At 44.4% G+C, this 27,954-nt stretch overlaps 1 protein-coding gene across 2 annotated transcripts in view; it reads right to left on the minus strand.

Annotated features, from left to right (window-relative positions):
• The window catches only part of LOC147749087 (retinol dehydrogenase 16-like), a 171,190-nt gene extending 143,775 nt beyond the window's left edge, over positions 1-27,415 (minus strand). The window contains exon 1 of one of the 2 annotated variants that reach the window (XM_086965996.1): positions 27,289-27,415. The gene's annotated coding sequence lies outside the window, so the exon portion shown is untranslated. Of the gene's footprint in view, positions 1-27,284 lie in introns of both variants that reach the window. The other variant, XM_086966005.1, reaches the window with a different exon arrangement.
• Between the last annotated feature and the right edge of the window lie 539 nt (positions 27,416-27,954).

The following is a 27,954-nucleotide window of genomic DNA, read 5'->3' on the forward strand; positions in this document are numbered from 1 at the left end:
AAGGAAGGAGTACTCATCATGGCTGATCATGCCATCCTTTTTCCATTGATCTAATAGTTTTCTAAAAATAAAAAATAAAAAAAATGTATATATATATATATCTATATATCTATCTATCTATCTATCTATATATATATATATATATATATATTTATATATATATATATATATATATATATGTGTGTGTGTGTGTGTGTGTGTGTATGTGTATATATATATATATATATACACACATACACACACGCACACAGATACACACCTCGTGTTATTATAGGCCCTTTCCAAACGTTTGTAAACACCTGGTTTGCATCTGTATCCTGCCCGCGGCGGCAAGTGCTCCTCCCTTTATCTGAAGTGCCTCGTGCTCCTCAGGTCTAGGACTGAGCCATGCTCACCCCCCTCATGAAACACAAAGGCAATCCTGCCTCAGTTCCATTACTACAGCCTCAGCTCCTCCGAGAAGCGGTGGCTCTCTCAGTCTCAATCAGAAGCACGGCCTGCCCATTAAAAGTCCAACACACTCTCTCAGATGTGCAGTTTGTGCCACGTGAACCGTACATGTCGCCAAACTGAACAGTGCAGTTAGGGTCCCACCAAAGTATAGTGCCTGGTGGCAGCAGCGTTAGGAGCCGGTGCAGAACTACATCCTGAGGCAGATCACCACCAATGCGTCTGGTGTTGGCTCATACTCTGCCAGGGCCCTCCCTTTATTCGTTGGCTGCCATCACACTCTGCAATTACACGCTGCCAGGAACAGCTCTGCTGGTAAACAGAGGCCTGATACCCATTACAGGCACAGAGGCTATGAAGGGGGCAATTATGGGAGGGAGCTGGGGGGCGTGCCAGAAACGGGGGCTGGGGGGCGTGCCAGAAACGGGGGCTGGGGGCGTGCCAGAAACGCACACTGCTGTTTCTAGTATCAGGCAGACTGGGGGTTGCTATTGCCCCATAAAATATGAGTCGGGAACGGGAGATGACGTTTCTCGTACAAAACGTAAGGCCGCACGAGTCTTCTAGCCTTAAGGCCTGTCTAGTCTCTCTGATTGGCCGCTTACAGTCTAAAACGTTTACAAACGATGAAAATACTATATGCATTCTGGGATGAATATATTAAGAACTTTTGACGTGTGTGCCATAACACACAGCCAGTGTGAATACATACTGTTTTGCCTTCTTAATTACTTTAAGTCTAGTTTATATCTGCTCGGAAATAAATGTATTCCAGTTTGTATCACTCACTGGCTGGTCGGGTTCTTTTATGTCAGTTTTTACAACTCTGGTCTTGGATTGTGGGGTCTGATGGCTCAGTGGACTAATGCACCCACTGCAGTGGCCTATGTTCGACCTCATAGTCACAGGTTCTAATCCTAGCAGGTCTACTCAACCTTTCATCCATTTGAGGTAGATAAAATGAGTACCGTTGAGTAACAATAAACATCTGTTATTCAGCGCCAAGTTGCCTACGGGTGAACGTGGCTTTACAAATACACGTTATGTTATTGTACATATTTGTAATAAAAAACTAAATGAATATACAGCTGATCCTTTTCCTCCTAGAGAAAAGTGTGAACTGAGGTTCAGTTAGTACAAACATAAGTGGACCGAAAGACAGGGGATTAAACAGCCAGCCATGTTTTCCCAAGTGTGTGCAGTGGGGTTGAGTAAGACAGTCAACAGTGTATTAAGACGTGGGCCCAGTAACCAAGAGAGACACGAACGCTAACATCGCCACGGGCACTCTCTGCACAAAAGCACTCAAACACACCACAAGCATTCATGTCATACACACAGCCAAGCACATATCATCACTTGAAATAAATATTACACATGTCGCCTCACAAATCGTCACATGCACTTCAGCCTCATTCGCAACCCCGTAATAGGTTTAAAGTTGAATGCATACAGAGTTTGTGCTTGGTTTTAAGATGCATTGGACTCAGTCCCAGGGTTTTAAATGCACAAAACACTCCAGGTAGTACCTGGAGAAATCTATTAAGAGAACACAGGGGCATATTACCAACGTTTAGCGATATTTACCGCTAACGATGTTTAGCAACAAATTTTTTAACGCTAAGCATCGCCGGAAATTATCGCAGAGATAACTTGCTATTAGCAAGGTTTATCTCAGAAGTGATAAAAATCCTCACGCTAACTGCCAATTGAGAGATTATCCCTGGAAAACCAACGATAATCTCTCAAAGTTTGGCGTTAGCTTGATGATAGGGGCTCACAAACTTAGCCATGATATTCACCTTCCATAGGATATCATGGCTAAGTCAGGAAAATACCAGGTGTAAAAAAAGCAATGCTAACCGCGGTTAGCGCTACTTTTTTTTATCACTAACAGGGTTAGCGAAATCTTTGATAATAGGAGAAATGTCGCTTAACAACATTTCTCCTATTATTTTTCTCTGGTACACCCCCTTTGCATCTCATTAGAGATGCAAGGGGAAGCGTAGAGCAAAAGGGTGCTAACATGCTAATTTGCGTGTTAGCACCCTGTTGCTGATAGGGAGATAATTTTATCTCCGCTTTCTTGGTTTTTAAAGCCAAAAAAGCAGAGATAAATCCCTTGATAATATGCCCCACAGTGCACATAGGGCAAACGGTGTAGTAATCCCAGTCACAAAGGCCGCTGCTACGCGTAATTCTTCACTGCATAGGGAAAACTCAGAACTGGCAGCAAAAGGCAACAGGCGTCCAAAAACATAATGTACAGTAACAGTGATAGATGCACTCTATAGATAAAGCATGGGTGAAAATCTGAAAAAGCCAGATAGACAGGAATCAGGGGGTCATTGGAGGAGGGGACATGAAGTCACATATTTCCCATTAATGTCCCACTCTAAATGAGGCCTATTTGTCCAGATAAAATGAAGCTATTTGTAACCCTATTAAAGAGCCTCGCAGTTCTGAAGGTTTCACCATAGGCACTCCCCAGTACCCCCGCAAACCACTAAGGGTGTTCACAGCATTTCTAAATCTGGCATGGAAACTGACCTTTACCTCCCATTGGCCCCTCTCCTTTTTCTTACAACTGGGCCTCTCCTTCTCTTCCTTCCTGTGCATGCCTCCACCCTCTCTCTGAGCACAACCTTCTCAAAGTCACATGCACGTTTCCTTAACCTCTAGGATTGCATTTCTGAAAACTGCCCACAACTCATAACAAAGACTACATCCTCTCCTTTGTTGACAGGCATATCCCTGTGATGTAAGGTTTACTCAATCCAACCTGTTAATCCCACCAACCATCAGCATGAGCGCACATACTCCCACCCCAACTAATGATCAACCCTAACTTTTATTGATATAATCACCAAGAAACTAGAATGAATACATAGAATGGTTTGCTGAGCGCACAAGAATAATCCCAATCAATAACTAACAATAACCAATAATACGGGACTAATCAATAACCTTGAGTTCGGGAGCAGTACTGTGTAAAGTGCATCAACTCCACATCAGTGGTAGTAAATCCTATTTAAATGCAATTACAATCTCTCAAGAACTTAATTTGCAAAAATATAAAAAATATACAAGTGCAGGAGTTGCCTAGTTTTGATTTCTACCCTACACTTTGTCTCACCATTGCATTCTGATTCCATTCCTGCTTCCTACCTTTGTCGATTATTTGCTTACCCTTCATTTCCTAATTTTTCTCCCTTTTCTTCCTGTCGTTCTGGGTCAAACTTTGATGATGAAAAGTAAGTTTGGGTCTCAAAATTCAATGTCGATGCCCACCGGTTGCAAACACCGGCACAAATTAAGTACTGCATCTAACCTTGTCAAAAGATAATACGATCCTGTCTGCGGCCCGCTACCACAGACACTGTCATGCTGTGACATTCAGTGTCACAGCCACTTTAACAGCCCTACTCACTTTCATGTCTCTTTGACTCACACGCTGTCTTGTGTGCTCTGTGTTAAAACCTAACACACATTCATTCGCACTGACATACTATCACTCTTAAAACACAAATTCACACAGTCTCATAATGTCGGACACACACTCGCACTGTCTTACATGGCCGACACTATCCCAAACACCAGAAGTTACATAGTCGGTCTCGTGCGTGACACCTGCAGCTGTTCTTTCAACAACACTTGGCTGGCCGGAATTGAGGCTCAGGCGTATTTTGACAGAAGTTAAACTACAATCCCCAGAATGCAGGATGCTGTTAGTTTAAAAAAACTAGGCTGTCTGACGCAGTCACGCGTGGTATGTGGAAGCTTAGCAGCTAAGCCACACACATGACCAATCAATCCCAGGCTGACATCATCGCACAGCCAGACCCAGTCACACAGCAGAGCACCACAAACACGTATACTCATTCTTGAGGGTGTTTCGAGCAGTCTTAAGTCAGCGGTGTTTCCTGCCCTCACTTTTTCGGTCTTCGGGCCGGGAGCAGCTGTCCCAGGGGAGGTCTGCGAGGACTGACCGTGTACTTACTCCCTTCCACGGCGCCACACTGCCTCCCTCTCCCGCGCTGCTCCCCTACCTCCTCCCACCCTCCATCCCATACACAGCTCTCTTCCTCCTCCTCCCCGGTCTCCTCCCAGAAGTCTCAGACCCTCTTGTTGCAGTTCTTTCCACCTACCACGGGCGGCGCGGAGCTGCGGACGCTTCCTGGAGGCGGCGGCAGGGCAGGGCCTGGGTCTCCGGGGGGATTGTGGTCTGCCGAGCCCAGGCTCCTCGCACAGATTCCCGTCCCGGGGAGGCTCCTCCCATGCTCCTCCGGAGTGGCGGCTGCTGGCCCGGGCGGGTTCCCAGGAATGCTCTCTGGTATGCCTGTGCTCCCAGGCGGGGGCCCTGCCTGCCGGGGCCTGCCGAGGGTGGGGTCCGGCGGTAGGTGCTGGAGGGGCCTTTAAGCCAGTGTACATCAAAGGCCTGTGTACCACAGTCTGCAGCACGCCCTTTACAGAGCGCACAACCCCCGGCGTGATGTGCTCAACAAGTACACACGGCAGAAACATGTAGGACTTGTAGTACAAGGGAGTAGTGGCTGTTTAACCAGGTTTGGTTGTAGATGGGTAGTAAATGCTAACAAGAAACAGGGCCGCGCCACAACACCAACCATCTTCTTTCTCCGAGGCGAGGCAGAAATGCCTTGGAGAAAGCACGGTAATTTTTTGCATTCGGGGGCGTGTTTACGTTCTCTTCTCTTCCCATTGGCTGGAAGGTAAAATTCCAGCCAATGGGAAGAGGAGAGAAAGTAAATAGAAAGAAGCTTAATAAAACGCCCCCGAATCAGAAAAAGACGGGCTTGAAACGAGTGACGCCCCTCTCCTCCAATGGCTGGCCTCCGTTTAGGAAGCCAGCCATTGGAGAAGAGGGGCGGGTTCCAAGCCCCCTCTAAGAAACATACAATTTTCGGGCTCTGCCCACACTGCTTACAGCAGTGCGACGGAGTCCTCGACCTAAAAAGATTTCCTCATAAAATCAGAGAATACTGAAATGTGATTTGAGACAACTAGAGGGTACACGCAAACGAGAACAAGCATTTTCAATGCAATCGGTCTCATTATATGTATTTATCTATGCAGCACATTAGCCTGGATGCTGAAACATCTACTGTTCTTTAACATAGCGGCAAAGTAAGCACCAAACTGCGTGACACGCCAGGTATGGGAACTAGGAGAGAAATATTGCCTTTCAGCTGGAAATGGTATAGTCCAAAGCTCTGTTTTTAATATAAAATCAGGGCCTTCGGTGGTCATATCACTAAAAATACAAGATTCGCAAAAAATATTATTGTCTACGGGTGCTTGTGGAAGACAATTTCTATGTGGAGAAGAAGGAGGACCCCACACAGAGTTATAAGGGACTGGGGGGAAAACAGTAGTGGAAAAATAACAATGTCCCAATCAGGTGGACAATGGGGAATTGTCCTATTTTAGTGTTGGTAATATGGGTGTAATAGTTGAATGGGCATGCCGAGAGATCGGCGGGAAAGGCAAAGGTACAATAAAATGTGATTAATTATCAATATGCATCAGTTCCGCACTTTAGTATCAGGGACAAACATGGGTTATGACAGGTTCTATATAATTATGTGCAATACTTTCAAAAAGGCTACGAATTTAATTAAGACTTGTCCCAATGTATATTTGGTAACGCTATTTTTAGATTTTATTACACTTTGTCAGTTTACAGTTCACAATTCATATTAAAACAGTATTAAAAACAGTTCACAATGGACATTTTAATACAATTTTTATAAATTGCATAAATAAAAACAAAAAGAATCAAAAGTGATTGATCACCCAGTTCTTATGGAAGAATATTGCCGACAACCTTCATAAAAACGGTGGCTCCTCCTGGCTGCTAAATCCGGCAGGATTATATCTTATATACAGATATGAACAGTGGACATCATGTCCACTAAGGGAAATATATAAACAAATCTAAACGAGACCAAAAGGAAATTCAATTTATTCCTCTGACATTAGAATCAGTCCTGAGGAAGGTGCACTAAAAGAAAGCCGAAACGCCGCGTCGACCTTTTGATTCTTTTTGTTTTTATTTATGCAATTTATAAAATTTTTATTAAAATGTCCATTGTGAAATGTTTTTAATACTGCTTTAATACGAAGCACAGGAATTAAGCAGGAAACAGGTGGGTTTTTAATAGCTTGCGGAAACATAGGAAACTCGTTTCCGAGCGCAAGTACAGAGGAAGGGAGTTCCACAAGATGGCCACATTGATGGAGAATCTTCTGCCACCAGTTCTTAATATGGTTTAATATGAATTGTGAACTGTAAACTGACAAAGTGTAATAAAATCTAAAAATAGCGTTACAAAATATACATTGTGACAAGTCTTAATTAAATTCGTAGCCTTTTTGAAAGTATTGCAAATAATTATATAGAACCTGTCATAACCCATGTTTGTCCCTGATACTATAGTGCGGAACTGATGCATATTGATAATTAATCACATTTTATTGTACCTTTGCCTTTCCCGCCGATCTCTCGGCATGCCCATTCAACTATTACACCCATATTACCAACACTAAAATAGGACAATTCCCCATTGTCCACCTGATTGGGACATTGTTATTTTTCCACAGACAATTTCTATGGACTCGAATCTAGAGCCAGCTAAAGTGATTATTTTACTGACCTCTACAGGTCGTTTTCTATCAAAAAAGTTGAATAGAGTCAGTTGCCAGAAAAATAAAAAAAAGAAAGTCCCTCAGCAGAAAGCAATTCTGGTATTTTACTGACCTCTCCTAATCGTTTTCTATCACGACAGTTAAATAGAGGCAGTTGAACAGAAAAAAGTCCCTAAGCGGAAGCAGACAAGTCCTAAGGCTGATCTCCAGATCCCACAAAGAACATACACATATAAGTATATACTAAAGTACAAGAGGTCTTGCATGTTCGACCTAAAAACGCCACTCGGAGTACCTTTCAGGCTAGAACATTCAATAAACTTGATACGGAATTAGTGAAAATACATTCCGGGCGAAGGCAGCAGGTATATAACTGTATTCCATATGGAGCATTGCCACCCAGATGACCTTCTAGCGAGAACCCTCGAAGCACCTGGTAATGTTTGCTTGTAAGTTCACTCAGAAATGGAAGCAGCGGCGCGTGTATGCATCCAAATGCTCACAAAATCCTTGACACTTGAAAAAATTCACAGTAGAATACTGAAAGGAAACAAGAGTGGGGCGATGACTTAGAACAACAACCAGACAAACAGTAGTAATAAAGACACTGTCCTCAGACGTGTGTACTCACAATCGGTACAAAACAATGACATTCCATATTACATTTCTACACGCATGTTGAGGTGTTCAACTTCACGCTGGCTCACTTGTTGAATTTTCCACACCCCATCTTCTGTTTCCAGTGTTACATCGGTTAAAAACATACACAGGAGCCACCGGATGTTGTAGAATACGTTTATTCAAGTATCGCAAGATACACTTCAGCCTAAGCTGTAAGTTCCATTTCCTTGTCATTCTCCCTCATGCCTCAAGGAAGCTCAAGGTAGAACACTCTGGCCACAACATTCTAATTACATCACCAGAGACAATGGGTGCACAGGCACAAACCAATTGAGGACAAAGGGAAAGGGACAGGGTGGAGGAAAAGAATAGGGAGAGCAGTATCAAGCAAGATACCAAACATTCCTCCTTGCTAACTCCTTGTCTATTGTGCCTGAGTATTTAGTTCTACGCCCCTGCTGTTACTGCATTGCTTGTTCCTGTTTGTGGTTGGAGCAGGACCTTTCTTTCAAGACACACGCGAAAAAGACCGCAGGCGTGTGTTTCGGTCTGCTCCGATCAGCCCGGAAGATCTTACCTCTCCTCCCAGAGGCCTCTAGGAGGTTACTCATCCAGGGGCTTATCATCTCCCGGCTGGACTTCAGTAACGCATTGTTTTTGGGGGCCCCAGAGTCCACCCTAAACAAGCTGCAGCCAGTGCAGAATGCGGCCGCTAGGCTCCTGATGGACCTTCCCAGGCGTCAGTCTGCCCGACCTGCGCTGAAGGCGCTGCACTGGCTCCCTGTCAGGGAGAGGGTGAAATTCAAGGCACTCTGTATGGCCCATAAAATCCTGCAGGGGAAAGGCCCACCTATCCTACGGGATATGGTTCAATCTTATAAGGCCTCCCGTTCCCTCCGCTCAGACCATCAACATCCGCTGCAGGTCACGAGGGTGAGAAAGGTAAGAACTGGTGGCAGAAGATTCTCCATCAATGTGGCCATCTTGTGGAACTCCCTTCCTCTGTACTTGCGCTCGGAAACGAGTTTCCTACGTTTCCGCAAGCTATTAAAAACCCACCTGTTTCCTGCTTAATTCCTGTGCTTCGTGTGATGGTGCCTCTCTCTGGATGAGCGCGGGGATGCCCAAGGGTAACCAGGCGCGATATAAAACTCTTTAATAATAATAATAATAATAATAATAATAATAATAATAATAATAATAATAATAATAATCACCCGGATCAGTGGGCAGAGCTGACAACCTAGGTGGTGTTTCTTGCCTACTGTGACTATTGTCTTTGAGTTACATTTATAACATCACCGTAGGTATCAGCTCCACAGACCCTGCCTTTGCATGTATATCCTATATGTGGGTATTTGCAGGCAGTATCTATATCGTCAATTGTGGGTGAGGAGCTTACTGAGCTTCAGTGTTACCTTGTGGAGCTCCAGGGTGCTTTCTCCACATTCCCTTTATTGTTAATTTTGTTATATAATGTCTTGCACGCCCGTCCTGGTGTAGTTATTCTGAATGCTAAATTGCCTCTTGAGTGCCTATACTTTTTGAGTTTTAGACATCTTGTTCCCTTGCGCATGCATCCCCTTTGTGTCCCTTTTCTAATCTGGCTTACTGTGTGATCCCATGCAGCCCTGGGTTCCTCTTTCTGTTTACGTTTTTTACTCAGTCACCAGTCCCTGCCGAAGTCCCTGCCTGTGTCTCAGACACAGGTCCGGACAGTCCATGACACTGCTTTTTGTGATTTGGTATAATTCTGTTCAGCATGTTTAGAGAAATTAAGGCTTAAAATGTATGGATATGTATTACTTTACTCTATTGCCCTGATGGATATATTGTCTACCAAATGTAGAGTTGTCTCACAGACATCCCTCTAGATTGATAGGAACCGCTGTCAATGTGTCCTGTCAATGTAGGTAGAGTTTGACAAATGGAACCAGCAGCCATGACGTTCAGTTGTCAGACTTTTCAGAATTGTTTTTCCCAAAACAGACTCCCAAAATGGGAATTTCTTGTTAGTAATAAAAAACTAACGACCCCCCCCGCCCGCCGCCCGCCCCCCACTGCGTCCACCACCCCGGATAATCTGGGAGTATTTTTTCCAGGATTTGGAAGTCAATATTGACTTTTTCCTGTCGCTCATCTACAGCTTTTTCCTGGCAGGAAAAATCCAAAATCATCCACCTTAAATAGTAGGTCAGGCAATGTCCTTCTTCTGAAGGCCCCCACTCCATCAGGCAATTGGAGGAAGCATTCTGGTGATGGGGCCAAAGTGAGCTCTGTCAACAGAATACTTACAGTCTGCCCGTGTGTAAATGACGTGGGCTTACCAAGGATTTGGCGAGCAGTTTACTCTTGTCACATTTGCAATGGAGTACCCTATTTACCATACTCTAAATAACGCCCTCATTTCATTTGGAGCTTTACAAAGATTTTCTTTGGTGGTTTCTTAAGTACTGGTTCTGTGGCAAGTCATACCCTATTTTATTTACTGTAGCTCAATTCTGTTTGTACAGACATCGGCTGTAGTGTTTTCATTCTGTCAAACATGTTTTGTTTTGATTTAGTTCCTGATTAGTGTACAGCTCCCTTTGATACTCGCCAGGAGGGACGACTTCAGAGTGGTTTAGCACAAGCAGCTTTTTCTGTGAACAAGCATTTACCAATCCCAAGTTTCCAAACGGAGCATGCAGTGAATATCAGAAGCATCCAAAGGAGAGTGGGCCCAACAGGAACCTCTGAACACATCCTTTATCCTAGAAAAAAGGTTCAGAAGAGTCCGGATTGACTAGAATTGTTTGGTACCCACTGAGTCTCAATACCCAGAAGGCAGAGAGAGGAGCGTTAACAAGCATTTGCAAAGCAGTATGTCTCGCATTTATGAGGGTTTGAGCTATTGGCAGTGTAAATGACAACAGCTGAAACTCTCGCAAATGCTAGACCTATTGCATTGCAAATACTTTTTTAGGTCTCGCTGAGTCAGCGCGCATGCGCTGCTCGGAGAGACACATAGAAGCTGCTTTGGGAAATGCTCCCAAAGCGGCGACCAGCTTGCTAGAACGCCCACAAGGACGCGCGCTTGCGCACGCATCCCTTGCGTGTTTTAGCGCGTCATCGCCATCACTTTTGCTTTCACAGCAATCGTTATTGGGATGACTTTCGTTGCCAGTGCTTGTTCCTGTGGTTATTTGTCCATTCTCCCCACCTCAGGTCCCCTAATGGAGAAGACTGGTTGCTAGTGTCTGCATCCAAAGGCTGTAGGGAACTTTGTCCTGAAGCCTGACTGTGCTGAATCTACCTCCCTTCTCAGGCCAGCTGACCTGCTGCAGTTCTCTGACTGCCTCTTTCCAGCGCAACCACGGGACCACGCTGCCCAATGCTTCAAGGGCAGCCTTTCCTGCCTTTCCTTTGTTGTCGCGCCTCTCACAACAGCCCCTGTCCCTCCCCTCCCCTACCACAGAGCACATATCACGGCCGTGCTTTCACTTTCACGGTAGCGGGACTATGAGCATGGCTTGCACGAGATATCACTCCCCATAGTTCACCCCTTCGCAGCATCATGGTAACAGATTTCGACAAATGGTGGTGCCGATAACCTTTTTAGGAGTTTACAGATTTGCTTTCAAAGGCCTGCCCAACGCATGGGTTGTCAGTTCTTAATTGGAGAATAACTGCTGGGGCCCAATTTAGTTTTCCTCAGAAGTCCGCGGACAGCGCTTTCGAAGGTCGTGCTGTCAAATACCAAGGCTGCAGAGTCTTCATTCTACACACAGCATTCTTCTTCACTCCACCCCAGGCACCCCAAAACCCCTACCTCTTCACCTCACTAACTACTGGTATCGCCTCCTCCGTTCCCCTCTGTTTGTCTTTCATTATCTTGCCCTGGGTCAAAGTCTGCTCATTGTGTTAGTGTGTACATTAACATTCCATGCTTTGACTACTCAGTACATGTGTTGGTGTGTTTTTCAGTGCGGCTTGGACGTTGAGTCCAACATATGGGGGCAGCAGCCCCCTGGGCTAGTAGTGGCATACAAACCTGTGCTTATTTGCACTGTGTTACTGCTCCGAGTCGGTGGCAGAAATTGGTCTCAACGTTTAACCTGATGACCTCATTGGTGATCACGCCTTTCTTTCAAGGACTGATAATCCCTAAGTGGCCCTCACTTTGTTTATAGTGCTGTTCTGCATACCTGCTGCCCTGACCTGATAGCGAGGGAGTGTTTGAGGGAGGGGAGGCTGTCTTACTGACTTGTTTAGTGTCTCACGATACCATTGTATTCGTTTTTGGGTTTAAGTTAAAAAAACATTACAGTAGAAGGAGAAATAACTACCATGAAATTCATTTACACCGAGGTTACCATACTAATTAAACTTAGAAAGATACAGAAAAAGCATCACTACACTCAGATGTGATCTAGTGTTTAATGTGCTAACTTTGAAACCAGGGAACTTGTGTTGAATCCCTTCTCTTCCACTTAACCGAACATTGTGTGATTTTTTTACATAAAATTGTAAATATGTGAAATATATTGCACGTGGAATGGAATTGTATAAATGGCGCCTCGGTGTACAACAACTTGTACTGTGCCCCATCACCTCTCCTACCTGTTAAACGTACAGCCTTTTGTCCCTCCCCAGTTATTTTGCATTAAATAAACACCATTACACTGCTCACCCTGGATGTTTCAAACAAAAGGAGAAACACACATCTCTGATGGTATTTTTGAAAACTTTAGAGCAACATATTCCACTACACACCCCTTAAAAGTGGGAAATATTTAAATATATTGTAGACTCTCGATTGGAAAATATAACGTACAAAAGATGCATAAAAAGGTGATAATGTGCGCATGTAATTGCGGGTTACTTCTGCGTAGTTCCCCTATGTAATGCGATTACAATACAAATGCAATTCAGAAGTGACATTGTAAGTAACCACAATTGTCAGAGCACTGGCTAAACATGCAATGGAAATGCATTGTACACCCAATAGTTAGTACCTTTTAGGTACTCACGAAGACCTAAGAATGCTCGCGCTGCACCTCTTGATCACTGACACCCCAGGACGGGATGTGCCTAGTACAGACATTTCAGTGAAGAGCACCAACACATGCACCGTTCATTAGATGTCTGCTGGAGGGGGTGACATTTAAGGTCAAATTTGAAAATCATTCTGGATTTAATGCATTTCTGTAACTCAATGCTGCATAGCGTACATTACACGATGGTAGGGGTAGGAGAGTGAGCGTGACTCACCGATGAACAAGAATTTCACGCAGCATACACATAATGTATGCATTTTGCACAATTCATATTTGTAAGTACAAAAAGCTCTAAATTGGGCACATTCCACAATGCGACTATTACTCTTTCGTTTTGTCTATCCTTTGCTAATAGGCCCTTATATTTTTGCACTTTAGTGGATGTGGAAACATTCTCAGGCTTAAAGGCAGTGAGAAGTGTCTTAGTCACCATTAAGACAAGAAAGGAAGAAACTTACAGAGCATATTAATCAGAAATTAATGACCGTGCCACCGTAGAAAGATCTTTGTGCTCTGTACATTTTCCCAATTGTTTTTTTTTCTCTTCTTTTTTTATTTCAGTAACTTTTTATTGAAAAAAAGAGCATATATACATGGTGCAGAGTGAAAAACACATGGGGGGGGGGAGACAGGAAAATAAGTCATTATTACAGCTACACACTCGAAACAAAGCCTGAATTCTTCTATTTTGCCTTTGAGGAATGGGCCAAATTTAAGCAATATTCTTTTTCCAGACAAAATGATTATACAATGTCTTTTCTCACAGTTACAATTTGTGTGTGTGTTGTAAAAACATCTGCCTTCTCCCCGTTGCGTACCTTTTGCAGCAATTAGCACACTGAGTCGGCCGGTTAAATTAAGTCCCCATCTAATGAAAAGCATTAGTAGAAAGTACACAATTGGAATCAGCCTTACTGTTGGCAGTCATTCAAACCACGTTCGTGCCCGCTCTCTCTTCTTTTTATTAGTATGGTTCCTAACTCTGGTACTTACTGTGGAATGTGCGTGGGAATCTTAAGATTTTGTATTTGGAATGCAGTCATACAGAAGTTGGAGACAAAATAAGTGTGTAACATAATCCCACGTGCTATGTACAACAAAGATGTTGCAAGCTTTTGCACTTTTCAGAAATGTTCAGAAGAAGCGGGTTTCCATCTAAAATAATCATAGCAAAGTATTAACAAGCATTGGCATAGCCATTAGCCAATAGGTCTTGCCTTTGGGACCTTATAAGTATTTAATTGTGTAGCACAATATCCTTGGTGCAACATCGACTGTTGCATGGGTAAACACTTATAATGTCCCAAAGGCGAGACCTATTGGCTAATGGCTATGCCAATGCTTGTTTTGTAAAAGCGCCCAATGGCGCGCTTATATTTATTAAGAACAAAAGGTCTTAACTAACGCCAGACTAAGAAATGGGCCCCTTAAATTGCACAGAAACAGTAGCAAGAACATTAGACCTACTGAGCTATCTTACCAGCACTGATACACTTAGGAGAAGGAAAGAAACTATTTAGGGTTATGGGAAAGTCTCCCCTTTTATGCCTAAAATAAAGAAACATTTTAGGGCGTACCGGCAGACTGAGGAGAAAGGTGGATTACCCCTTTTGTTTGCCTCTTTCTTGGTCAAATCGAAGTGAACAAGATTAGCAAAAGCCAGTGTAAGTGAGGCACTACTATACAGGCTTGATGTTTCAATAGGCCTTCTCCCCTTGGAGTGCTGCGAGCTTTAAATGATATAGCGGTGTATACCTCCAAAGAGGGCCAAGAAGTATGGGTTTTTGCCTCCCTCTGTCCCAATTATACAACTTCCAACATCGGAGAATTCAGGATGCAAAATAAGTAACTATGAAATGTACGTAAAAAGAAAAACAGAAGTACCTAGAAGCGATTCAAGATGCGTCCAAGTGGCGAATGCATTCCCTATAGTCTGCTGTGCTATTACTGGGCCCTTCAGAGGAGTACTGTAATTACGATACTGCGTGTCATAGTAGGTGCAGGGGAAAAGCAATATTGAAATATGTCTGTGTGTAAAGAACCTGTGTCGGTAAAACGATCTGTGGGTGACCCGCACCGTCCACCAACAATAGCCCGCCCACCATCTATTGGGGAAGCTGCTGTATTATTTTGAACCCCGGACTGCCCGTGTTATATTTGTGAAGCAGCTCATGCGTACATGGAGTCGCTGCTTTGACTTAGATAGACAAGCCTCAATTTATCAACCCCAGATTTCAAGAGTTTAGTCTTTAATAGCAATAAAAAACAAGCAAGAAGCGTAAATAAAATCAATTTCACTTCCTCGCGTGCCGCTCTCTTTAGCGGCCCTGCACTTTAAATGAAGTAAATAAGCGCGGCAGGCGAAGTGAAAGGGTACCGTGCTGTAAATTAAACAATTAAATACGTGTGGCCGCTATAGTTAAAGCTGACCACTTTGTAATAAAAAAAAATACATTACTAATAATATAAAAGCTTGCAGGGTGCAGCAATGTCATGGGTGGAATAGGGGAAGGAAGATCTTTAAAGAAAATAGTGCTCACCGACTACATAAGGCAGACCGTGTAACAACACAAGTAAAAAGTCCAGTCATAATGGGAGGTTACAAATGCAGACAAGGCGGTACCAAGGAGGGACTACTAAGCCTATTCACAAATGAAAAGCAACGATTTTGCAAGGACAGTAACAGGAGCCAATTGAAAAGATGGGTGGGAAATGCCAAACCTCTATACAGCATGTTTTGCAGAGGAGCGAATAAGCTGCCCAAGCTCGACCTAAAAAGGAAAGAAGCTGGGCAGGATATTGATTGCCTAGGCATGACCCGAAAGACGCACCTGGTGGTAGGCAGTGAATCCAATCACAAAAGTGTTCAGACAGGTGTGGATGTCTGTGTTGATGGGTTTCTGTGTAAGATCTGTGACGGTTAGCGGGTTGCAGAGCCTCACAGCATACTATTTAATACTATTTAAGAGGGAAGACTTTGTGGTTGAGTCCAAGTGCTCAAAGGATGGTAAAACCTAGGTATGTCTTTGCAAAAGGGTCCCATGCTCATTTTGCATTTTGATGGGTATCTGAGAGAGATGTTGCATTTAACCTCGCCCATATGAGACCTCTTATACAATTTTTAAATATCCTATACTCTAAACGCCCTGTTGGATATTCAAAACTTTCTTTTATACTGTCCACCACCACCAGTGTTTTCTTGGAGGCGACAGACATGAAACAAGCATTTGAAATGCAATAGAACAAGCATTTGTCTGAGTTAAAGCATTAACATTGTAAATGATAATGGTTTTTTTACCTAAGTGTTATGGAGTGTATGTATGTGGTGTGTAGTGGAATTATGTGGGTTGGATTGGATTAGTTAGTTGTGGAACTGTGTGGCGTGGATTTGTGGAGAGGAATTGTGTGGCATAATGTACTGTGGATAATATTTACATGGTACTGAGTACTGGAATTCTGTGGATTGGGATTGTGTTATGGTGGGTAATTATATGGAATGGTATTTTGTGTTGTGGAGTGGTATGTAGTGGAGTTTCATTATGAGGTGTGCTGTTGAATTTTGTGGTATGATGTTGAATTATTTGTTGTGAATTAGATATATGTGGTGTGTAGTGGAATTGTGTTGTGGAATTATGTGAATTGGTGTGGAATTACTTGGTGTGCAATGGATTTGTGTGGAGTTGAATAGTGTGGAATGGAATAGTGTGGAATTGAGTGACATTACGTTAAGTGGAATAATGGCATGAGGTGGAGTGTTTTTATGTGGATTACTATATGGTATAGAGAGGGTTTATGTGGAGTGTATTTATGTGGTACTGAGTAGCATTTAATTAGGTGAAGTTGGATTATGTGATGTTGAGTGGTATTTTATGGAGTGTAAGTATGTTGCATGGAGTGGAATTGTGTGGCGCTGAATTGTGTGTTTTTGAATTGTGTGGCGTTGTTGTGCTGACATTGTCTATCTATAGCGGTACTGAGGGGGCAGGCTTTATGGGAGATTAAATTATGTTGTTTCTTTTTTCTGTCCCCTTCCTACCCTGAAACTGGTTAAACAGTGTTGATCCATCTTTTATGCTGTCTAGGCTGCCATCAATTCTGTTCTGTCCTGGTGCTGTGAGATCACCTCAGAGTCCCCTTCTCCTTGGAGTCAAGTAACCTGTGAGCGTTATGTGCCCTGCAGTGCCTAGAATGAGCATGATCCCAGGATCTGACCTAGTAGCCCCTAGCCCCAATAAAAGAGATGCGCTTGTGTGTGGTGTGCCTCTATGAGTGCTGGTTTAACATAGTCCCGGAATAAATGCAGGGTGAGTCGTGTGCCTAAACAAGTGAAGGATATGCCTGTGTGAGTAAAGGGTGAGTACTGTGCTTGTAATTGGGCAGGACTAATCAGTTCCCCTGTTTGAGTTTAGGGTAAGCATTGTTTCTAGTAGTGCTGGGTGAGAGGTGTGTCTTTGTAGGTGTAGCGTTAGCACTGTGCATGTGTAAATGCATGGTTGAACAGTGTGCCTGTATGAGTGCAGAGTGAGCATGTTGCCTGTGTGAATGTGTGGTTGAACATTGTGCCTGTATTGGTGCAGGGGGAGAATTGTGCCTGTGTGCATGCTTGGTGGGCACTGTGCCTGGTTGAGTGCAGGGTCAGATATGTGCCTATGTGATTACAGGGTGGTAGGTATGCCTACCTGAGTGTAGTATGAGAGGTGTAACCAGGGCTTTAAGTAGGATGCATGGCTAATGTAATTAAGGACGTGGCTTAAAAACACATAAGCTTAAAATCTGTGCTTAACATAGTGTTCCGCCTGACTTGTATTTTGCTGTTTCTGTCATTGTATCCAGATATATGATACAACAAGGAACATCATACCTACAACTAGTCAGGACTATTGGCTTTGTCAATGGTTGTTAGTTGCATAAGATAAATAAGCAGCAACTATGGATTTTATATAATATTGATTAAAAGCTTCCACTTAAAGCCCTGGTGACAACCCGACAATGTTGCTGCTCCTGAGTTTCAAAAAGAGAAGGGTAATCCTGAGAGAAAATGACTCTCTTTAAAGGATTTACCTTCCCCTACAATGCTCACTTGGCATGACATCATGCCGTAACTCCACTAGTGAGAAGTGCGCAGTGTGAGCATCGTGCACATCGACGTGCCGGTTCACACTGTAGTCTGGAAAAAAACAGACCGCCTGCGCCAGGGCACAAAACAGAGCCTGATAGAGACCCGTTTCGGGCCCCCTTTAAATAAACTGCCGATGCTCAGAACCGGTGAGACCCGGCCCAATTGAAGCACTGGGTGTACTGTGAGTGCACAATGAGGTGTGCTTGGTTGAGTGCAAGCTGAATGTCTGAGGAGAAGCTTTCCTGTGTCTTCATGAGTTTGTAATGAGCAGGGTCCTGTGTGTAAATGTCGGCTGTGCTTGTCAGTGTTGGGTAATGGAAGATAAAAAACAAGGCATTTTTACAAGATTTACACACATGCACACTTGAATGCTTAGAAGACTGGCATGAAAACACACATTTGATTTAATTACTTAGACTCTTTTCTGCTCCACCAAAGTTAACAAAGGGAGACTAAAAGTCCAGACATAGAAATTGCCAAATCCATCTGAAAACATAACTTTTGTGTCTTCTCACGAGAGGGCACATTTAGTAAAAGCGTCACAGCGGCAGTCCCTGAAAAGGTAAGCAGCCCTACCCAGACCTGTGGAATTGCTTTCGTCTTTCTAAACAGCTCTGTTGATTCCACCATTCTGTTTCTAGCTGTACTCTTTCCAGAGAGGTGAAAACTTTTACTTGTATTTCTCCTTTGTGTCATTTAAATAAAGCTTCCAAAACTAAAAATAAATAAATGTGCCAAAAAGTGCAAGGAGGGAAATATTACACCCCATCCAATTATTTACGGTTTCTCATCACCCCCAACAAATAATGGCTAATCTTAGAGTAGAGAGTACTGACAGGCTGGTAGACTGTGCCAAGGGTTGAAACCGCTTGCTGGGCATTACGGTTCGATCCCTGGTTCCGGCGTCAGGGGTCTACCCCGCACCATGCGACTCTGGGCAATAGCTCGCTTAGGGCCCGATGTAGGTAAATCTTATTTACCGACTCTAGAATACCGAATTTTACCGATTCGGTATTCTAGATACGGTAAATGAGATGTAGGAAATAATTCGGTAATTTTTACCGAATCGGTATGATTCGGTAATTACCGAATCGGTATTTACCGATTCTGTAATTGCGATTGATTCCTCATAGGAATCAATGTCAATTACCGAATCGGTAAATACCGATTCAGTAAAATTACCGTTTTGTCAAGGGGGACAGGGTGTCACTTTGACACCCTGTTGCACCCCTGATACTGGCTTGTGTGCCATGTGACACACATACATGCCCTTAGGGCATGTATGTGTGCCACGTGGCACAGGTGTACATGCACAGATGTGCATGTACTTAGGAATTCATTATTTACCACCAAATATTATTTTGTGGTAAATAACAAATTCTTAAGGGCCTGTGGCACTGTTTTCAGTGCCACCTACATCTAGGTTTACCGATTCGGTATTTTACCGAATCGGTAAATTTAACGATTCTGTAAATTTTAGGCCCCCTACATATCAAAAACCAAATACCGGTCGGTAACGGCCGAAATCGGCCAATACCGACCGGTATTTGGTGTCCTAAATCTGGGCCCTAATCTTACCAACGGCCACCAGCGCCGAGATACCCCTTCGGGGGTGATTCATGCACTATACAAGTACTGGATTTACAAGTACTAATTCAAGGCCAGTTTGAGAGGGAGGGAGGTATGGGAGAGAGGTGAGCACCAAAGGTTGCTCTGGGTGACACGGAGTGGCTCTGCTCTGTTGCACCAGAGACAGCACATAGTCCAAATAACATAATGGTGCCTAGCAGTGGGGCTGCCTGAAGCCAAACAAGCTTTCCTGACCTTTAGCTCACATGAAAAGATGTCATGATTTGTACAGAAACTGAAGATTTATGTGACGTCGGGGAGTGTGTCTGAAAGGACAGTATCTTCTTCCACCCCCACATCAGACTCTTCTGACAAGGGGGCAGCTGAGGTTTACAATTCCTGTTCTATCTCACCAACTCCAGCAGCCATCACTCCACAAAGAGCCACAGGAAGTGTGGGTTCCTAGAGACACGGCTTTACCCGCAACTTAGAACAAACAAGACCAGCTATTTATCAGTCCTGTAATATGGCAGAAAGAGAGAGGGGAGGACCAGCGGAGGGATTTCAGAAGTTTCCTATCACCCGAGGCATGATATACACGTGAGCCGTCCTTCATCACTGTGCCAGAAACCAGTCTATTGCCCAGAAACACTCCGACATGCTAGGATAATAAAGTACCCTCTGTTTACGAGGTCTAACATTGTACTGATTGACATCCGTTCCCCCAATGCAACAATGTGGTGTTTTTAATGAAGATCTGATCCTGGCAATATGCAAATAGTCAAAATGCCTTCTTAAAAAAGAAAAACGCTGCATTTGTATTGGTGGGAGGGTGGAAGCAGCGACGAGCATAAAGCAACATTTAAAAAACAAGTTCTTTAAAACAACAGATAAAGAAAGTAAGCATAAAGAGAGTGTGCTTGACAGGTGCTCCTTAGCCTTGGCTGGAAGTGAGATATCGGCAGCCTGTATGACTTAGGCGGCAGCAAAGAAGAGCAACGCAGTAGTTAACTAATGGTAGGTAGCAGGCGGGAATAAATTCATTTTGTTGAATACAACCGGTCTTCCAGATAGCGCATGCGTGTAGCCTAGGCTCGACCTAAAAAGGGCATTACACCAGCCTACCTATTGACCTAAAAAAGTCACTACACCATCCTACCTAAATAAGACGAATTGTGTGATGTCCTTCCACTGATGGCCTTTACTCTGGCCCCTTTGGAGGAAGTATTCCATCGATGGAGCCAACGGGGGCTCATGTGAGAAAATACTTACGGTCTGCCTGTCTCTAAATGAAGAAGGTAGACCGAGGGTTTGGCAGGCATGAGTATTCTGGAGGGTATGCAACCTTTACAACGCAACTTTTACCACGCAGTGCTGTTACAACGCATGTATGACAACGAAAACCATTACAACGCATTACACTGGGGGGGGGGGTGGTCTAGGATAAGGAATAGTTTTAATTTACTATCCAACACCTTCCCTAGTGTCCACGGGGACTGGAGTTGGAATAGTAAATTAAACTATTCACTATCCAGCACCCCCAAGTGTAATGCGTTGAAAAGGTTTTCGTTGTAATACTTGCGTTGTAACAGCATGCGTGGTAAAAGCATGCTTTGTAACGTCATACATCCATTCTGGAGTACTTTTGAAAACAATGTATAGGTATTGTATGTAAATATTTCTTACAATTTTGGAAACTACAATGACCCAACAAAATACATTATGTTTCAAAATGATCTGATCCACATATAGACAACTAAGTGGCCAAATGGAAAACCTTAGAAAAGAGAATAATAAAGACGTTTTCACAGTATACTATTCATACCCGTATATTACTCATTCTCACTCCTGTTTGAGGGCACTCAGCTTGATGTTCGCAAATTAAAAAAATGCCATGCTTCACCGCTGTGTCCACCACAGTACATATATCTGCCAAAGCGAGCACAATGAAGAGAACAAATGCTAATACGTATTGTGCCTATATTATACTGGAAGCATGGAAGAAGTACCTGCCTCTGAGGATTGCATGAAAAATTTTGTTTGTGAAGTAGATTCACTCGAGTTCAAAATGCGAACACTCTGGTTCTGTTCCAACACTTGCAGCTGTTGAGTGAACTGTGCAAGTGTGATCAGTATGGTGTTGTGTTCTCCCTGGAGTTAGCAACAGTCTTACTTCAAGAAGAGTATTTGCCTATGTGTTATAATTGTTATGTGGATTAAACCCATGATATTGTCTACTACGTTTAAGCACATCCAATTCTCTACAGATTACTCCTGCTTAGTTACGTTAAGTGCCATCCAAAGGTTAAACAACTACCAAACTCAATGTTACTCACTGTAGCATTTGTTCAGAATGTGAAGTACAGTACATTGAACAAAAGTGCATATTGGAAGAAAGTGTTTTTATGCACTTAAACCAAACTAATTGTACCTAGTGTAACTTAAAAGACAGTTTCACTTTAATATTTAGCAATGTCTGGTTTAATTGTTTGCTAAACAATAATTTATAAGCATTTCATTTTGTCTGCACACTTTGAATGTATTACTTACTAACATTATCTTTACTATAGTGAAAGTAAACATTCAGCTTCTCTAGTCCTCTTTTCCTCGTGGTGCAAAAATGCAACATTGTTGGTGTCAACCGCTGCAGGTAAGGACGGTGGGGCTGGCTGGGGGGAGGATTTCGAGAGACGACCACGAGGGAAAATTATTTATTTATTTTAATTTCCCTTGTGGTCGTCTCTCGAAATCCCCCACCTGGATTAGTGCCCATTTCTAGACAAGTTTTAACCCTTTAATTGGTGCAGCTTTGTTAAGTGTAATGCGAAAAGTCTTTCAAAATGTTTTTTTTGCCTAAGGATCTGTATATGTGGAAATTTAAAATTGTTGTCACTTTAACACCATGTTACCAGTGGCAGCTCTTCCGTTAAGGCGGAGGAGCTTCGCCCCACTACTATCTGATCAGTGCAAAAAGAAAATATTTAATGATAATAACACAATGTTATTATAATTATGTTTTTCAATAAAGTCTGTCTAGGACAAGGTGTGGCTGGGCTGCCTAACGGAGCAGGGACGAGTAATGATGGGCACCTTAAGTGTGCATGTCAGTTTGGCCAGCTGTCTTAGGACGGCCACACTAACATGCGCACTTAGTATTTCTTCACCTGGCTGTGTTGCACAGTCGGGGTGGAACCGTCCCAGGCACTGTCTGAGTGGCAAACCAGGACGCTCTGACCAATCACGACACTGTTGTCATGCTGGTGATACTATTACGTGATTGGTTTAGGGGAGTCTGGGAGCCTGTGTGCTGCCGGGAGTCAGGAACAGAAGAGAAAAGAGGAGAGGCAGTGGCCATCATGTAAGTGATGTTTTCTTTTTTTCTCTGCCCTCCCGCCTCATCACTTCTGTTCCCTAGCAGCCGCCACTGAATGTTACCTAGTGTAACAAGAATTATTCACTTTTCTTGCTGGCATGTCATATTACTAAACAGGTTTGAGTACATTTGAAGGCTTTGTAATGCTTTCTGTGTGCTTTGCACCATGACAGACCCTATGGGGTCAGTGACGGCTGAAAATGGAAATAGGGTTGCCGATTAGGGGTGGGCGTAATTGGCGTAATTTTATCTAGCCTAATTACTACAACATTACTCGTAATTTTCGCACAATCGTCTGAGATGCGTAATCCAGTATTTAACTCTTAATTGGCCCAAGAATGCATTTTGCGCTGAGAAAGGGACTAAATGCTACAGAATACAAACAGCAGTAGCCACTTGCTCTCTCTTAGATCGTTGTTCTTATGCTCCTGTTGTTCGGATTTTTGCCCACAATTGCTCTTAATAACTCAAGATGGCGTAACTGCTTAATAACTACTGAAATTACTCCAAGTACTTCAGCGTAACAACAATTTCTCCAAAGCCTACTGACTAAAGGCTCAACGCTCCTGCTGCTGTGGAAGCGGTGCTGAACCTGCAGCAATCGTTTCGGTGTCACCACAGCTGAAAGAAGAGATCCCCTCGAGATGCAGTCTGCCTCTATGGGCTGTGGTGGTAGAGGCCTCAGCTGCACTCTTATGAATCTGCTATATGTGCTAACTGTATTGTATGCCTTTGTGGTATTAATGCACAGGTGGCGTCTATGGGAACAGACGCCACACCTACAGGTTTCATACGGGCTTAATAAGCAGTACTCCGGAAACCTTAAGTGACGTGTGTAAGACCTCTACCACTAATGCACCTTATCGATGCTGCATTAACCCACTGCAATGTTCATTTGGTGCACAGCCTTAGTGGTCCTACGCACAGGCTATCTGTCTCCTCCATTCCAGATGACAAGCATATAAGGTTGCCACCTGACCTGTATTTCATGTCAAATCAGGTAAAAAAAAGCGCGAAAATCAGCAAAATGGGTTACTTTTCCTTTTGAAGATATAAAGAACAAATATAACACAAATCCAATTCAAAGGTACTTTAAAAGGGTCCAATGTATACCTCAACAATGTTCAAACCAAGCAAATTAACCTATTGTTAGATGTCTGTATTTTCAGAAAATTTGTGGGATGAAAAACATGAAGTTATTTCTGAAATATATTTAAAGTATTCAATGTATTGGCCAATTCACTGAGTTTGTGAACGACTTATTGCTGTGTCTGGTTCCTTTTCTGTGGACACCATGTTTAGTTTAGTTTAGTTTAGTTTAGTTTAGTTTAGTTTAGTTTAGATTATTCATTTAGCACAGTTAATTAAAACCGCAATAAAATGTCATCATAGCGCTGTTACCACGTTAAAATAAAAAACGAAGAAAACCATCAAATTTAAATTCATACACATATTACTTACGAGGCAGTCTTGTAGTTACTATTGTAATCATGTGACAGGTTTCCAAAACCAAGGATTAAATTGTTTGGTACAGAGACGCTAGGGCAAAGTACAAAAAAAAGTCTGTAATACGTTTTTGGGGTGGAGGAACTGGTAGGGTGGGGGCAGGAGATGATGAAAGCAGATTGTCCAAGAGTCTCACATATTTTTCAGACCAGATACCCCCAAATAGAGAGGGAAGCTCCAGCAATAAAGTGGGCGAGTCAGCATTTTCACCTCTATCTGCATTGGGCAGCACTTCCAGGTGGTGACAGATCACAAACCACTGTTGCCACTCTTTGCGGGATCGTCGAGGCTGGCACCCCCCAGAATCGAAAGTTGGGCCGTGCAACTATAGGCATACGTCAAGGTGATGTTCCGCCCTGGGGCTCACAACCTGGCAGACTATCTCTCAAGACACCCGGAAGGGGGTGCTGCTAGGAACCTGCCTCAAGACGAGGTGTACTCGAAGGCTTTTGTAAGGATGGTCTCATATGAATCCTGCCCCAAAGCCATGACACTGGAGGAGATTGGTCAAGCAAACGCAGACGATGAAACACTGACCAGAGTGACAAACGCCCTGACGCAGAATGGTTGGTCCCACTTCTTGGACGGGGCCCCGTTGCTGTGAGCAGAAGACAGCCATGCCCGACAGCAGCTCTGGAGAGTTCACAACGAACTGAGCGAGGGGGAGTAAGGAGTATTCCTATGCGGGTATGTCATTGTGATCCCAAGAACCCTTCAAGATCGGATAATACAGTTGGCGCACTTTGGCCATCAAGGTACAGCAAAGACCAAAGCTCGGTTGCGAAATAAAATGCGGTTCCCAGCCATGGATACCATGGTGGAAGACATGATACAACAGTGCAACTCACGCAGCATCACTGGTGGAGACCCCGCTCCGGCGCCGATCATCACGGAAGAGCCGTGTGAACTCCTGTGGTCCAAAGTCAGCCTCGACTTTGGGAGTATTCCCTATGGTCGCAACACACTGGTACTCATCGACTCATTCTCAAAATTCCCGGGTGTGGAGGTGGTAGATTCGGCGGCGTTCCCACACGTCAAGAAGGTGCTGGACAGGACCTTCGACCTCCTTGGGCTGCCGGATGAGATCCGCTCAGACAATGGTCCCCCATTCCAAGGTCAAGAATTCCAAAGCTATCTGGAGAACAAGGCGATTCGACACAGGAAGAACACTCCCTTATCGCCTCAAGCCAATGGGGAGGTGGAACGCTTCATGCGTACCCTTAACCGAGCTTTGAGGATTACGGTGGAACAAGGGGAAGATGTTGATTCGGCCCTCAACCAATTACTGGATTCATACAAGCAGGCGACCCAGAGCCCTACCCGGTGTGCTCCCGCCCACATGTTGTTCAAAAGGGCCCCGCGAGATAGCATCCCAACAGACCTGGCGTGGAAATCTTCAGAGAGAGACAGCGTGGCCACTCAAGCAAGGACAGTAACCAATCAAAAGGCTAGTATCGCCAGGGGCACAAAAGAATCACAGCTGAGAGAAGGGGGCTGTGTAGTGGTCAAGGACTGGCCCCCGGCCACAAAATTTTGGACACCGTTTGAGCCGGAGGAATGGACCATTGTCAAGGTGCAAGGTACGATGGTCACGGCCCAAAGAGGACAGCAAGTAGTCACGAGGAATTGATCATATTTCAAGAGAGCTTATGGGCCTCACGCCAACTCGGAAGGAACAGAAGAACCTGATGACGCCCAGGGTTATACCCTGTGTAGCGCTCCGGGGCCAGTTGCGTTCATACTCCGGCACTCCCGAGATGAGAGCTTTGCACCTGTTCCGGCCACGTGAGGACTTAGCCAAGACAGCACGACCGTTCCACCCACCAACACGCAGGAGGATGCAGTGACCAATTCCAACTTCCGGAGACAGAAGTATGGTCTCTGGCCGAATCCTGCACCCAGCCAGAAGCTGAGAGACTTTATGTACACGTCCCCCTGAACATGCCTACCTGATAAAACTGCTACTAAACAAAAGGAGGGATGTAGAGAGCCATCAGGGCTCTCGACTACATTGTAGCTAGTACAGTCATTCCTCGGGCGGGTGCGACCCGAGTAAATAAATAGACAACTGGAGACCGCTCAGGGTCTTCCCGCCAGCAAAGTACATGTAGTGTGGTGGTGCATTTATTTAGCACTGCGCAGGCCTCACTACCCCCTTGGCCCTGCAGTGCTACACTCTACTTCTCCGACTGGAATTCATGGTCGAACTGCGACATAAAATAGTCCCATGCACCAATGTGGTCTCCATTAGCGAATCAGATTGCAAAAAAAAGTGGCCCACGTTTTTAACTTGTAAATACAATGCCGTATACGTGTTTGGCACAGGCGCGCAATGCCCATTGGGCTCAAAGGGCTTCAGCCTCCCCCACACCCCTCCTGTCATGTGTGTCAGCCCGGGCTGAGACAGCTTCCCGGGCACACACACACAGCCGCACTGAGTACTTCACAGGTCTTTAAAAGACCATTTGCTTGTTAATGAGGCTTTGTTGTTTTTCACTCCTTCGAGACCCTGCAACTCCACTCTGACTATTGCTTGAAGAATTAGCCTCCCCCCAAAATGTTCTCTTAGCTCTAGCCCCCCCCCCCATACCCCCACCACCTTTACCCCAACATTTGTCTCTACATGCGCCTCTGGTTCAGTAAGGCATGGGCGACAGCGTGCATTTGTGCTTACTGCAGGTAATATTTCTGGTAATACCAGTGAAATGAACTGTGAAAACTGGCCCACCACACCAGAAACAGCGCCACAAATAGCCACAAAAACCAGTCCATGCGCTGCGCTGTGAAACCAACCCTTGGGCACTGCCAGCTTGCCCTGCAAGCCCGTCCGACTCTGACTCCATTGGCTTGGGGTATTGTCAGGGAGCCAAAGCCGCCACACCCATGCGGAATCTTTTATGCTAGTGCCAGATGGGTTCATTGGGTGCGCCATGCCCGCCACTCACCTTCCTTGCCCGCTGTAAGGGCGCCCGTCCTCAGAACCGTCACCTGGCCCGTCGCCTGGTGTGATCGCCCACACACCTGAAGCGTCTTGAACGTGCAGTCTGAATTTCGCCCAGCGTGAGACTTCTAAGCAACAGTTCTAGTTGGACTGTGACCTGAGCTTATCTCGCTCTCCCAGCTTGAACTTTGATCCCTCAGAAGCACCGAGCCCAAGAGAGAAAATGCCTGGGTGTCAGGATATGAGCTTAGCGAGGCAGAGGGCTGGGCATTATCAGTCACAAATCGAGCTTTGTTGTGAAATGCCAGAAGGGCTAGTTCAGAATGACTAACATATCGAGCTCACTTATGAAAAGCTGGCAGGGCTGGGGCAGAATCACTAACATATCCAGCTCGCTTATGAAAAGCTTGCACAGCTGGGGCAGAATCAGTCACATATCGAGCTCACTTATGAAAAGCTGGCAGGGCTGGGCGGAATCAGTCACATATTGAGCTCACTTGTGAAAAGCTGGCAGGGCTGGGGCAGAATCCCTAACATATTGAGCTCACTTATGAAAAGCGGGCAGGACTGGGGAAGAATCAGTCACATATCCAGCTCACTTATGAAAAGCTGGCAAGGCTGGGCCAAAATCACTAACATATCCAGCTCACTTATGAAAAGCTGGCAGGGC

Source organism: Lissotriton vulgaris, chromosome 1_1 (assembly GCF_964263255.1).
Source record: "Lissotriton vulgaris chromosome 1_1, aLisVul1.2, whole genome shotgun sequence".
Taxonomy (NCBI): domain Eukaryota; kingdom Metazoa; phylum Chordata; class Amphibia; order Caudata; family Salamandridae; genus Lissotriton; species Lissotriton vulgaris.